General features: G+C 49.7%; 1 pseudogene; it reads left to right on the top strand.

Moving 5' to 3' along the window:
- Positions 1–5,048: 5,048 nt before the first annotated feature.
- Positions 5,049–5,987, top strand: LOC119921763 (annotated as a pseudogene).
- The last annotated feature ends 9,253 nt before the right edge of the window (positions 5,988–15,240 follow it).

Below are 15,240 nucleotides of genomic sequence, written 5' to 3' on the forward strand. Positions count from 1 at the left end.
GTCCTATTTGTTTTGCTCCCTAGCTGATCCCTTTTTGACTCTGGCTCCCACTCTTTGGAAATCATCTCTATGTACCGCCTCCATTTGAATGGAAACTATTGGATGGCAGGAACCAAGTCAATTTCATCAGATGTGCTCTTTCAAGCTCTTAGTATAGTGACTAGGACTCAGTAGGCAGTCATTAGATGTCGTTTGAATGATTTGATTTGATTGATTGATGGATTGCTCAGTAAGCCCTCAATAAATACTTCCGGATTGAGAGATGGATTTCTTTGCACCCCTCATTCACAACCTACATCTACATCTACACTCAAATCTGCATCTCTGCCCCTGCTCCCTCTCCCTCCCTCCAGTCTCGCATCTCCTCCTGACTTCAGGACATCTCCACATGGATGTTTGCCCGCCATCTAAACCTCAACATGTCCAAGACTGAACGCCTTGTCTTCCCTCCCAAACCCTGCCCTCTCCCTGTCTTTCCCATCACTGTTGACGGCACTAACATCCTTCCCGTCTCACAAGCCCGCAACCTTGGTATCATCCTCGACTTCGCTGTCTCGTTCACCCCTCACATCCAATCCGTCACCAAAATCTGCCAGTCTCACCTCCCCAACATTGCCAAGATCGGCCCTTTCCTTTCCATACAAACCGCTACCCAGCTCGTTCAAGCTCTCATCCTATCCCGTCTGGATTACTGCATCAGCCTCCTCTCCAATCTCCCATCCTCCTGTCTCTCACCACTTCAATCCATACTTCACGCCGCTGCCCGGATCGTCTTTGTCCAGAAACGCTCTGGGCATGTTACTCCCCTCCTCAAAAATCTCCAGTGGCTACCAATCAACCTACGCATTAGGGAAAAACTCCTCACCCTCGGCTTCAAGGCTCTCCATCACCTCGCCCCCTCCTACCTCACCTCCCTTCTCTCCTTCTAAAACCCAGACCGCACCCTCCGCTCCTCTGCCGCTAATCTCCTCACCGTGCCTCGTTCTCGCCTGTCCCGCAGTCGACGCCCGGCCCACGTCATTTCCCTGGCCTGGAATGCCCTCCCTCCGCACATCCGCCAAGCTAGCTCTCTTCCTCCCTTCAAAGCCCTACTGAGAGCTCACCACCTCCAGGAGGCCTTCCCAGACTGAGCCCCCTCCTTCCTCTCCCCCTCCTCCACATACCCATCCCCTCCTCCTTACCTCCTTCCCCTCCCCACAGCACCTGTATATATGTATATATATATATATGCATATGTATATATATATATGTTCGTACGTATTTATTACTCTATTTATTTATTTTATTTGTACGTATTTATTCTATTTATTTTATTTTGTTAATACGTTTTGTTTTGTTCTCTGTCTCCCCCTTCTAGACTGTGAGCCCACTGTTGGGTAGGGACCGCCTCTATGTTTTGCCAACTTGTACTTCCCAAGCGCTTAGTACAGTGCTCTGCACACAGTAAGCGCTCAATAAATACGATTGAATGAATGAATGAATGAATGATTGAACCTACACTGCAGGGGTGACAACGCGGCTCGGTTCTCCATCCCCACATGGTGGGGTTCAACTCAGGCCACGTTTTGGAGCGGAGAAAAATTGGCCACGACAGCCCTGAGATGGCCCACGGCAAGAGAAGCTCCACGTGCGGGACTCCATTGTGGAAGCACCCTGGGACTGACCTCTCTGCCACGGTGCTAAAGCCTGAGGAAGGCGACAAATTGAAGGGAAGAAGGAGCCGCCGCCTACCAATCTGTCAATCAATGGTATTTACTGAATGCCTACTGTGTGCAGAACAGCATACCGAGTGCTTCGAAGAGCCCAATATATGTAGGAGAATCGATCTATCAGTCATCTGTATCATGGTCGGAGAAACCCAATAGATGTAGGAGAAACGATCTATCATTCATCTTTATCATTCTCTATCTCCCTCCTCTCTCACCTCATGGTTAAAGTAGACATACTCCGTGGCCTCGCTGGTGATGGAATGAAAAGACTGGCAGTAGGAGGAAGGGACATGATGACAAGTAAATGTGGTGATAGGGGCTCCTGGAGAGGGGAATAACTCTCCTACCTTGTAAGGGAGGACAGTGCTAGTGATGAGTTCCACTGAGACAAGAGGAGAGGCAGGACCCTGGGGATAAAAGCAGGAAATCCCCCAATAGATGCTAAAGCTCTTTGAAGGCAGGGATCATGTCTCTTTCTGATGGTACTTGTCTAATATGTGCCAAGCACAGTACTAACCGTTGGGTCAGATACAAGATAATCAGGATGGTCAGTCTCTGTCCCACCTGGAGAACACACTCTAGGTAGGAGGGTGTAGGATTCAATCCACATTTTTTATGGTATTTGTTAAGCGCTTACTATGTGTCAAACATCGTTCGAAGCGCTGTAGTAGATACAAATTAGTTAGTTTGGACACAATCCCTGTCCTTCCTGGGCTCAGTCTAAGCAGGAGTACAGGAGAACTGAGACAGAAATAAGTGAACTGGCTTGCCCATGGTCACGCAGCAGGCAAATGGCAAAGCCAATATTAGTACCCAGGTTTTCTGACTCCCAGGCCCGGAATCGTTTCCACTAGGCCATGCTGCTTGCCAGCTATTGTTTCCATTGTCGTCTTCCAAGCTTTCAGTACAGTCCTGGGCCCCGACTGGAAGCTCAGGAAATATGATTCATAGATTAACTGAGAGTAGGTTCCATTCCCAAATAGCCCTATACGTCAACCACCCCTGGGCCCAGCCACCATTGGTAGAAGGAAGATCCACATTGCTCCATCTTGCTTACTCTTCTCTTCGTCTGACTCTTTTATTTTTTTCCCTCTCCCTTCTGTGTCGCCTTGATTTATTCCTTTTATTTATCCCCCCTCCCAGCTCCACAGCACTTATGTACATATCTATAATTTTATTTATTTATATTGATGTTTGTCTACCTCTTTAGACTTGTAAGCTCGTTGTGGTCAGGGAATGTGTCTGTTATATTGTTATACTGATATCTCCCAAGCGCTAATACTGAGTGCTCTGCACTCAGTAAGCACTCAAAAAAACGATTGACTGACGAAATTGCTCACCTGGATTAGGAATTAGTTGCTTGGAATGGCTGCATCTTGGCCCCACCCAAATCCGGCTATTAAAAGTTCAGAGCCAAAGTCACCAAAGCATCTATCATTCATTAGTGTCTCCCGACTAACCCCTGGGGAGACTTTCATTATTCTCACAATTGGTCCCCTTGTGCCCATCGGAAACCAAAGAGAATAAAACCCTCACTCTTGCTTCTGCATTAGATAGAGTAGCCCATCTACTGCTCAAAGATTCCAGAATGACTCCCCTGCTATGAGCAGAGAAATATCTCGATGCCTTCCTTCCCATCCACATTGGCCTCGTGTATATTTGATGGGGTAGCTTGTCCAGTGGTGATGGGAGGGCAAAAACGAGTATCGTTTGGAGATATTCCAAACGAAAGCCCGGAACAGAGGAACAAGTCAATAAATTAATCAGTCAATAGTGTTTATTGAGAGCTTGTGAGCAGAGCACTTCAGGAAGTTCATGGGAGAGTACAACAGTTTGTAGACCCGTTCCCTGATCACAGTAACCTTCCAGTGTAGAGGGAGTGAGAGACATAAATCTAAATCCATAAGAGAATTACGGCTACATATGTAAGTGCTGTAGTATTGATGGTGGGGTGAATAGCAAGTACTTAAAAGGTAAACACCCAAGTGTATTAGCGGTGCAGAAGGGAGAGGGAGTACAGAAGCAGCATATCCTAGTGGCAAGAACATGGGCTTGGGAGTCAGAGGTCGTGGATTCTACTCCCGACTCTGTCACCTGTCTGTTGTGTGACCTTGGGCAAGCCACTTACCTTCTCTGGGCCTCAGTTACCTAATCTCTAAAAATTTTTATTAAAGGAAAAGAAGGTTTCATCCGGAAAGACCTCTGGGAGAGACAAATACACACACGTGCACGCACACACACCAGACCTCAATCCCCAATCTGCTCTTTGTCATCCTTACTGTTCCAAGCAGGCTCTCTTTGATCCAAAGAGGCTCCCTATTGGCTGGTTAGTATCAGTGCAGCTCACCAGCACCATGTATGTAGATTCTCTAATCTTCAGAAGCAGTGTTGTCTAATGGAAAAGACACGGCCTGGGCGTCAGAGGTCCTGGATTCTCATCCATGCTCCTCCACCTACATGCTCGGTGACCTTTGACCGATCACTTAATCTCTCCATGCTTCAGTTCCCACATTTGCAAAATGGAGATTCAATTATTGATCTCTTTCCTACTTAGACTGTGAACCTAGAATGAGACTTGATTACTTTGCCTATTCTTCATCCAGGGCAGCCATCCCTGACTTATCTCCTGAAGACCTTCTCACTTTTCTGGCAGCATCTCCCGGGAATGACTGGACCTTGAGCTCCTTAACACTTCCTGGGTCTTATGCTCATGATCCCAAGGTTCCTGACAATCTCCGTTATCCAGGTGTTGACAGTTGATGGTTTGGGGCATGTATTCAGGTGAAACCTTGCCATTCATGGGTTTGGGCAAAGATCAATTTCTCCCCCCATCACATGTACACAAGACATAAACGGGCCCATTCTCCAGGAGGCAATATGCATCAATTCTCAACAATTAGGCATATATGCTATTCCAATTCTCATTTTTACCACGCTATTGGTATGTTCATGTTTTCCATCCCATATAAATGGAAGCTCCTTCTGGGCAGGGAATAGTTGTGGCATACTTCCCCTAGCTATTAGAGTTGGACCTGCCCAAATAGGTGCACAGTAAGGGTAATCTGTCTTCCAACCATCACGCAGGTTTTCGGAGATGAAGCCTAAGAGTCATAGCTCGGACAACCACGCTTCCTTTGTCCCGCTGGGAGTTGTCTGCCATCTACCCATGAAGTCATCTCAAGGACTGCGTTGTGACGCTGCCATGCTCGAAGTCTCTCACAGCCAGAGCTGTTCCAGCCCAGCTCGTCTAATGGGAGAGAAGTCACAGACCTCTGTCCCCCTCCAGTGAGTTAAATTGATGTTCCTCTGGTGTTATCCAACAGGAGTCACAGGTCGGCCATGAGGAATCACACTCAAGTAACTGAGTTCATCCTCCTAGGGCTCACAGACGACCTGGACTTGCAGGCGGTAATTCTCCTGTACATGTCTGTCACATACGTTCTGAGCGTCACTGGCAACCTGACCATAGTCACCCTCACCCTGCTGCACTCCCGCCTCCACAGTCCAATGTACTTCTTCCTGCGCTGCTTCTCCATCCTGGAGATCTGCTTCACCTCTGCCTGCATTCTCAGTTTTCTGGCTACCATTGTCACCGGGGACAGGACCATTTCCTACAACTGTTGTGCAACTCAGCTATTCTTCTATTTTCTGCTGGGCGTGACCGAGTTTTTCCTCCTGGCCACCATGTCCTATGACCGCTACATCGCCATCTGCCAGCCTCTGCACTACACGACCGTCATGAGCCAGAAAGTCTGCACCCTGCTGGTCCTCTGCTCCTGTCTGACCGGGTTCCTGGTCACATTTCCTCCAACTATCCTTGGCCTCCAACTGGACTTCTGTGGCTTCATATGCATTGATCACTTCTTCTGTGACGTCTCTCTTCTGCTCCTGCTCTCCTGCTTGGACACCGGGTTCCTGGAGCTGATGACTTTCAACTTGGCCTTGGGGACAGTACTGGTCACCTTGATGTTAGTGGCCGTGTCCTACACAGCTATCGCCCACACTATTCTGAGACTGCCCTCTGCTCAGCAGAAGATAAAAGCCTTTTCCACCTGCTCCTCCCACATGGTCGTGGTCTCAATCACATACGGCAGCTGCATCTTTGTGTAGACCAAACCGTCCTCCAAGGACAGGGTGGACCTGATCAAGGGGGTGGCCGTGCTCTACACTTCCGTGGTCCCCATGCTGAACCCCTTCATCTACACCCTACAGAACCAGCAGGTCAAGCAGGCCAACAGGGACCTGGTGAATCGAGTACAATTTTCCACCAAGGAGTGAGGATTCTGCAGCGATGAAATACAACAGAAAAATATGCAGAAGATGCAGAGGATCAACCAGGGAGACTCGGTACGTGTACATATGCCTAATGCTTCATCTGCCGTCTAACAACCAGGACCCGACGATTCTCCAACCCTCTATGCGCCCCGCACCTGTACTTCCGGAAATCCCTCCCTTGGCCAAGTCTCCCTGCTGCCTCAGCCTTTTGTCCTCATCCACTCAGAGCGGTGTCAAGCCTTTTCCTCCACGTGAGAGACATTCCGAGGTTTGTTCAGCGGGTCTGTGCCGAAGCCAACAGAAATCTCCAGGTTCAATTTTTTTTTTGCAAATAATAATGCTGATGATGATTATGGCATTTCTTAAGCGCTTACTATGTGCAAAGCACTGTTCTAAGCGCTGGGGAGGATGCAAGATGATCAGCTTGTCCCACAGTGTGCTCACAGTCTTAATCCCCATTTTACCGATGAGGTAACTGAGGCACAGAGAAGTTGAGTGACTTGCATAAAGTCACACAGCTGACAAGAGGTGAAGCCGGGATTTGAACCCATGACCTCTGACTTTCAAGCCCGTGCTCTTTCCATTGAGCTACGCTGATTCTTCTCCGTCTGTATCCGAGCTAAATGAGGCCTTTTAGCAAGAGGCCCTTTAACCCTGACTACTTCCATTTGCTCTTCCCCCCCTCTCCCCGCCCCGCGGCACTTAGGTATATAACGTTAATTTTATTTATTTGTATTGATGTCCGTTTACTTGTATTGATGTATCTACCCCCCCCCCCCCAGACTGTGAGCTCATTGTGGGCGGGGATTGTCTCTCTTTATTGCTGTATTACACTTTCCCAAGCGCTTAGTACAGTGCTCTGCACACAGTAAATGCTCAACAAATAAGATTGAATGATGAATGAATAAATGAATGAGGAGCGACCTCATTGGTCATTGCAGGTAGGGGAAGCCAAAGGCTCATCACCTTTTACTCCCATCCTCTCACTCTCCTCTCTCACTCCCACCCTCACTCTCTTCTCTCCCACTCCCAAACTCTCACTCCCCATCTCACTCCAACCCTCTCATTCCCCCTCTCACATGTATCCTCGGCATATATGCAAATGTCTCGGTTATACTGTATTGCACTGATTTCATCTGATTTGGGCGGACATTCCAATCTGTCCTATTTGTTCCGCTCCCTGGCTAACAAGGGTTTTTACTCTGGCTCCCACACTTTGAAAATCATCTCCATCTATCTCCTCACTGGAAAGTAGTACTATAGTGCCTAAGACATACTAGGCAGACAATAGATTCCGCTTGATTGATCGATAGCTTGCTTAATACTCGGTACGCCTTCAATATATGCTATCAGCACTCCTTAAGTAATCAACAAATGTCATTTCATTGATTGATGGATTGCTTTGCAGTCAATAGGCTCTGAAACGGTACCGTGAGATCAACTGATGAATTGATTTGCACTCAGTATGTGCTCATAAAACACCAGAGATGGACTAAAGGAGTGATGGATTGACTGACTAATTAACTAATTTATATGCCTGGAATCCCAGTTCATATGAGGCGAGGTGAGGGGAAGGGGAAGGGCATACTAATATAAGACCAGAAATCCTAGAAGGGGGCTGAGATTTGGGGGAAAACCATAGGGAGCTTTAGGATCAGAGAAACAGCACCGGACGACAGGCTGGGGGAAGCTGGTTAGCACCTGATCTGACATCCTGGTTGTTCCCGGAAATGTTACCAAGTGCAGAGACTGATCCCAGTCCTTTGTCTCCCTGCTCACCTGAGGACTGGGCAAGGCAGTACGGTCATTAGTGCAGGGAGGTCCTACAGGGAGGCGCTAGTTTGACTAATGTATTGATTGATTGATTGATTAACTGCCGGTTCAGCCCATGACAATGGACTCCCATAGGAAAGGCCAACTCAAAGTGGCCGCGGGGATTCAGCTAGACCCAAGACCGAATGTCAGTACTCCCGTGGGGAACACATATTGTCACATGAGCTGCAGCGGTGGGCAGGACATTAGGAACCTCCGAGGCGACTCTCTGAAGGGTCTCTGGTCATTCTGAGCTTCCGAGAGGCTGAATAAATGGGTCTGTCATACTCTCCAGTCCACAACCACTGAGCAGGCATTCTGTGAGGGAGTGGACATGGAGGCGTGGCCCTGGGAGAGTCCCGATGACAGAAGCGGGGTGTGTCTGGGTCGCCATGTCTCAGCCATGACCTGATAGCACGGGGACCTGCGACACCCCGGAGAGAAGGATTTGGGGAGCAGATTGTCAGAGGGGCCAAAGTACTGGGATTATGCCTGGAAACTCTCCCACGTCTGTCGGGCGGCGGCTTCCCTGGCAAGTGGAATAATCAGAGCTAGAGCTGCTCTGGGATAAAGTCTTCCCCATTTCGGGACAAGACACCCCAGCTAGCATTAGAGTCACAGGTGTCTCCAGTGTCCCGTCCTGCACAGGCCAGAGGGTAAAGGTACCTCATTTCTTTTCACCGCGATGGACAGAAATACACTGGCCTCTTCCCGTTTCCTTCTCAAACAAGACGTTGGGGAATGGAGAGCTGAGGAAGGAGAATACCCCAGGAGTTGAGGAAGGAAGAGCTTTGCTCCTGTACATGTGGTAGACAAGGGAGGACCCACATGTCCTCCTTGTCTAGGAGAGAGGAACTGACTATGCTACTTCTACCATAGAGGTGTAACATAGAGAACACAGAGTCAACCATTAGGTCCTAGTCAGGAACCTTTAATCCCACACCTTCCCAGGAGGTCTCTGCCCATGGCCGCCTGTCCAGGTATTGAGCGCGAGCTGATGACACGGGTGGGGTTTTAACACATCAGTAAATCCTGTCAGTCCCACCTTCACAACATCGCTAAACTCCACCCGTTCCCCTTCTTCAAAACAGATACCATGTTAATCCAATCACTCATCCTATCCCACCTGGATTATTGTATCAGCCTTCTTGCTGACTTCCCAGCCTCTGGCTCTCCCCACTCTAGTCCATACATCACTCTGCTGCCTGGATCATTTTTCTACAAAAACGTTCAGGACATGTCTCCCCAATCTTCAGAAAAGTCCAGTGGTTGCCCATCTACCTCCGCATCCAACAAAAATATCTCATTGTTCTTAAAGCTCTCAATCTCCTTGCCCCCTCCTACTTCACTTTACTAGTCTCCAACTACAACCTAGCCCGCACACTTCGCTCCTCTAATGCCAACCTTCACACTGTGCCTCCACCTCGTCTATTTCGCCCACACTGATCCCCAGGATCCTGCCCCTCCTCCTGTCTCAGTGGAGACACTGACATCCCTTAGAAGGTGGAAGAAAGGTATCCCCCTTTCCAGGAGCCTATCAGCGCCCTCACCCGTCGTCCTAGCCCTTCCTACCACTGACATTTTCTTCATTCCGCTAGGTCCTCCTCACCCACGAAGTCAACGGAGTCTGTTTACTTAACCATAAAGAGAGAGAAGCAGGGAGATATAGAGAACGATAAAGATGACAGATTGTATCTCCAATTTCTAGTACTTCTTGGAAGTACTCAGTGCACTGTACTGATCACGGTGGCTTTCAGTAAATACCCTTGATTGATTGATTGGTAGGCGGTGCCTCCTTCCCTTCGTTTTGTCGCATTCCTCAGGCTCTGGCTCCGTGTCAGAGAGGTGAACCCCAGGGTGCTTCCACAAGGATGCCCCGGGCGCGAAGCTCCTGCTACAGGGGGACATCTCCGGGCTGCCATGGGCTCTTTTTTTCCCGCTCCAAATCGTGGCCTGAGTTGTGGTCCACCGTGTGGGGAGGGAAATCCGAGCCTCGCCGTCACCTCTGCCGCCTGAGGACCCGCAGTGCGGATAGGGGGCTTCAAGCTGCCACCTCCGTGGATATATCACCGCCCCTCCCATCCTGCTTTCCCTTCTTCCCTGCTGCACACCCAGAGAGTCTGAGCTGCCGCTGCTTTGGAGCCTCACCCCCGTCTGCAGGAGGCTTGGTGTCCTATCGCCGCTCCCCAGCAACCCCCAACCCCGGTCTCAGGTCAAGGCTCCACTGTCGGACCGCTTCCAACAGCCCAGAACAGCAGCCCCCTTTACACGCAAACACACCCTGACCCTTGGCGCTCTGGCTTGTCCCCCAGTCCCTGCCCTGGAACGGAGCCTGCAGCTCCTCCTGGAGCCTCTGCAGCTGCAGGATAACTCCAACTCCCGCCCCATCGCACTTTGGGATTATCTCTATCGTCCTGTGTTTCCCTAACGCCTTGGTTAGGGAAACACGTTGGCATTTGGGGCTCTATCATGGCAGATCGGGCCACCATCTGGAGATCAATCGCCAGTGACCTCTTGCCCACGTCCTGCCTCTGGCTTGGAATGCCCTCCCTCTTCATATCCGACAGTCGACTACCCCCGCCCCCGCTCCGGCCCCCCCAACCACCTTCGAAGCCTTATTGAAGGCACACCTCCTCGTTGGTAACAGGTGAGGACGCTGATAGGGGCTCCAGGAAAGGCTAATGACGTTCTCCTACCTCTCCAAGGGAAGCGAGTGCTAGTGATGAGTTCCACTAGGGCAGGAAGAGAAGCAGGATCCTGAGTTCCAAAGCACGAAATCCCCCTAAGAGCGGTAAGCTCTTTGAAGGCAGGTATCATATTTCTTTTTTATGGTACTTGCCTACTCTGTGACAAGCACTGTACTAAGCGTTGATGTAGATACAAGATAATCAGGATGGACAACTTCTCTGCCCAAGTTGGTGAACACAATATAAGTAGGAGTCTGAAGGATTCAAACCTCCGGCCTGGAATGCCTCCCCTCCTCACATCTGCCAAACTAGCTCTCTTCCCCTCTCAAAGCTCTACTGAGAGCTCACCTCCTCCAGGAGGCCTTTCCAGACTGAGCCCTCTTTTTCTCTGCTCCTCCTCCTCTCCCCATCACCCCTACTCTTTCCCTCTGATCTACCCCTTCCCGGTCCAACAGCACGTGTGCATATTTGTATGTATTTATTATTCTATCCATTTTACTAATGATGTGTATATACCTACAATTCTATTTATCTATTTTTATGCTATTGATGCCTGTCTACTTGTCTTTTTTCTGTCTGTCTCTCCCTTCACAGGCTATGATCCCGTTGTTGGGTTGGGATTGTCTCTATCTGTTACCGAATTGCACTTTCCAAGAGCTTAGTACAGTATTCTGCACACAGTAAGCGCTCTGTAAATTCGATTGAATGAATGAATCCACATTTTATGGTATTTGTTAAGGGCTTTGCCGTGTGTCAAACTGTTCTAAGATTGGAAGTAGATAAAAATTACTCAGGTCGGACAGAGTCCCTTTCTCGCCTGGGAGTCACAGTCTAAGTAGGAGGGAATATAGGAGAACCGAGGTACAGAGAATTAAACTGACTTGTCCATGGTCACGGAGCTGGTACTTGGCAGAGCTAAGATTGGTATACAGGTTCTATGACTCCCAGGTCCCTGTTGTTTCCCATTAGACCACGATGCTTCCCAGCTCCTGGTTCCACTATTCTCTCTTAAACTCTCAACACAGTTCTGGGCCCCCAGTGGGAGCTCATGAAATATGACTGTTGAGAATGAACGGCCAGAGAGATAAGAGGCGAACCAGAAGAGGACGGAGTCTGTGAAGCCAAGGTTGGGTAGCGTGTTGAGGAGAAGGGGGTGGCCCACAGTGTTGAAGGCAGCTGAGAGGTCGAGGAGTATTAGGATAGAGTAGGAGCCATTGGATTTGGCAAGAAGGAGGTCATTGGTGACCTTTGAGAGGGCGGTTTTGGTGGAGTGTAGGGGACGGAAGCCAGATTGGAGAGGGTCAAGGAGAGAGTTGTAATTGAGGAATTCAAGGCAGCGGGTGTAGACGACTTGTTCTAGGAGTTTGGAAATAAATGGTAGGAGAGGGATAGGGCTATAACTGGAAAGGGAGGTGAGGTCAAGATAGGGTTTTTTTAGGACGGGCGAGAAGTGGGCATGTTTGAAGGCAGAGGGGAAGGAACAAGTGGAGAGTGAGCGGTTGAAGATGGAAGTTAAGGAGGGGAGGAGGGAAAGGGTGAGAGATTTCATAAGATGAGAGGGACTGGGGTCTGAAGCACAGGTGGAAGGAGTAGCATTTGAGAGGAGGGAGGAGATCTCATCTGAAGATACTGCTGGGACGGATGGGAGAGTTGCAAAGAGGGTTGAGAGCCGGGGGTATTGGAGAAGGGGGAGGAGTGACTTTGGGGAGTTTAGACGTTATGGAGTTAATTTTACTGATGAAGTAGGTGGCCAGATCGTTCGGGGTGAGGGACGGTGAAGGGGGAGGAACACACACACACACACACACACACACACACACACACACACACACACACACACACACCCCGGAACTCTATCCCCCTTTCACTTTATCATCCTTACTGTCCTTAGCAGGGTCCCAATAAAAAAATATTCATAATAATAATAATAATAATAATAATTTTGGTTCTTGCTAAGCATGTACTTTGTTCCAGGCACAAGACTAAGCGCTTGAGGAGATACAAGGCAATCAATCCAGTTGGGCACAGTCCCAGTCCCACATAGAGTTTATAATCTTAATCCCCATTTTAAAGTTGAGGTAACTGAAGCTCTAAGAAGTTATGTGACTTTCCCAAGGTCACACAACAGACAAGTGGCCGAGCTGGGATTAGAATACAGGCCTTTCTGAACTGTCATGCTCGTGCTCTATCCCTTTTGATCCAAGGAGCCTCCCTGATGGTTTCTAAATCTCTGAGCACCCCACCTCTACCCTTTATCTAAATCTTCTAATCTTCCGAGGTAGTTTCGCCTGGTGGAAAAAGAATGGCCTGAGAGTCAGAGGACACGAGTTGTATTCCCTGCTCCGACACCAACCTGCTGTGCGAACTTGGGCCAGTCTCTTACATTGTCTGTGCATCAGTTCCCTCATCTGCAAAATGGGGATTCAATTTTTGGTCTCCCTCCACTGTGATTGTGAGTCCCAAGTGGAACTTAAGTATCCTATATCTTCCCCATCGCTTAGTACAGTGCCTGACACATAGTAAGGACTTGACAAAAACACTTTTATTCATCCAAGGTTCTCAGTAAGTATTATCCCTTCTCCACTGTCAGAGAGGCTCTCCGTGCTGAACCTAAGGATAGCGGCTGGGCCTATCAGACGTCCGTTTTCTGGCGGGGAGGTGTCCCCTATAAATCCATTAAGTCATCTCTAGGACTGTGTCCTGACCCTGCCATGCCCCAGGTCTCGGGCACCTGGCCCGTAGTGGAGAATTCTAGGCAATGCGGAGCTGTCTCTGCCCACCTAATCTGAACCAAGAGACTACACAGCCCACTGTCCCCCTCCAATAAGTCAAACCGATGGTTCTCTGGGGTTGTCCTACAGGGGTCACAAGTCGGCCACGAGGAATCACACGCAAGTGAATGAGTTCATCCTCCTGGGGCTCACGGACGATCAAGACCTGCAGATGGTGATTCTCCTCTGCATGTCTGTCACCTACATACTGAGAATCACCGGCAACCTGGCCATCGTCATCCTCACCCTGCTGAATTCCCACCTCCACACCTCCATGTATTTCTTCCTGTGCTGCTTCTCCTTCCTGGAGATAGGCTTCACTTCTACCTGCATTCCCAGATACCTGGCCACCATCACAACGGGGAACAGGATCATTGCCTACAATTGTTGTGTAACACAGCTATTCTTCTTTCTGCTGGCGGCGACCAAATTCTTCCTCCGGGCCGCCATGTTCTATGACCGCTACGTCGCCATCTGCCGGCCGCTGCAAGACACGACAGTCATGAGCCAGAATGTCTGCACCCTACTGGTCCTCTGCTCTTGGCTAACTGAGTTTCTGGTCATATTTCCTCCTATTGTCCTTGGCCTCCAACTGGACTTCTGTGGCTCGACCACTTCTTCTGTGACGTCTCCCCTATGCTCCTGCTCTCCTGCTCGGACACCGGGTTCCTGGAGCTGATGGCTTTCATCTTGTCCTTGAGGACACAACTGGTCACCTTAGTGTTAGTGGCCGTGTCCTACACAGGCATTGTCCGCCCCATCCTGAGACTGCCCTCTGCCCAGCAAAAGAGAAAAGCCTTTTCCACCTGCTCCTCCCACACGGTCGTGGTCTCCATCACATATGACAGCTGCATCTTAATGAATATCAAGCCGTTCGCCAAGGACAGGGTGGACCTGACCAATGGGGTGGCAGTGCTGAACACTTCCGTGGCCCTCATGTTGAACCTTTTCATCCACACCCTGGGGAACTAGCAGGTCAAGAAGGCCATTATAGGTAAGCTCCCTTTAATCCTGGACCTATTCATTTCCAGCTCTCTACTCCTCCTCGCCCTAACTGAAACATTGTTCTCTCCGGATGACACGGTCTCTTCTGCTGCTCTCTCCAGTGAAGGCCTCTTCTTCTCCCACTCCCCCAGACTCACTGGAAAAGGAGGACGTGTCGGTTTCCTTCTCGCTCCCCAATGTCGCTTTCACACTATCCCTCCCCACTTCCCTTTCCTTCCTCTCCTTTGAAGCCCACATTATTCGCATCTACCACCCACTCCAGATTCTTGTAGCCGTCATCTACCACCCGCCCGGCCCCACCTCCAACGTCTTTAAAGATTTTGACCCCTTTCTCACCTTCCTTCTCTCGTTTTCCATGCCAACTCTGATCCTCGGAGACTTCAACATCCACACGGATGTCCCTGGTGACTCCTCTGCCTCCCTCCTTCTATCTCTCCTTGACTCTGCCAACCTCCTGCTCCACCCCACCTCGCACAGTCACCAACCTGGTCACATCCTAGACCTCAGCATCTCCTACCGCTGCATTATCTCCAGCCTCACCAACTCTGAAATCCATCTCTGATCATAACCTTCTCACCTGCCTCCTCACTCACACTCCTCTCCCCTGTAAACCTATATATTACTACCGCACAGAGACCTCCGCTCTTTCGACCGCATCCATCTTCCTGATCGCCTCATACCCCACCTCGCCTCCCTTTCTGCTCTACCCAATCTTGATGATTAGATTACTGCTCTCAACCCAACCCTCTCTACTCAAATCGACTCCCTCGCTCCCCTTTCCCTTCCCCGCTCTCGTACCACTAACCCACAGCCCTGGATCACTGCTACTGGACGCCTCCTTCGCTCCTATGCTCGAGCTGCTGAGCACTGCTGGCGAAAGTCTAAACACCAGGTCAACCTTGTTCACTTCAAGTTTATCCTTTCCTGCCTTACCTCTGCCCTCTCCTCTGCCAGGCAAAACTATTTCTCCTCCCTTATTGA

The sequence above is a fragment of the Tachyglossus aculeatus genome, unplaced genomic scaffold (genome assembly GCF_015852505.1).
Source record: "Tachyglossus aculeatus isolate mTacAcu1 unplaced genomic scaffold, mTacAcu1.pri SUPER_30, whole genome shotgun sequence".
In the NCBI taxonomy this organism is placed as follows: Eukaryota; Metazoa; Chordata; class Mammalia; order Monotremata; family Tachyglossidae; genus Tachyglossus; species Tachyglossus aculeatus.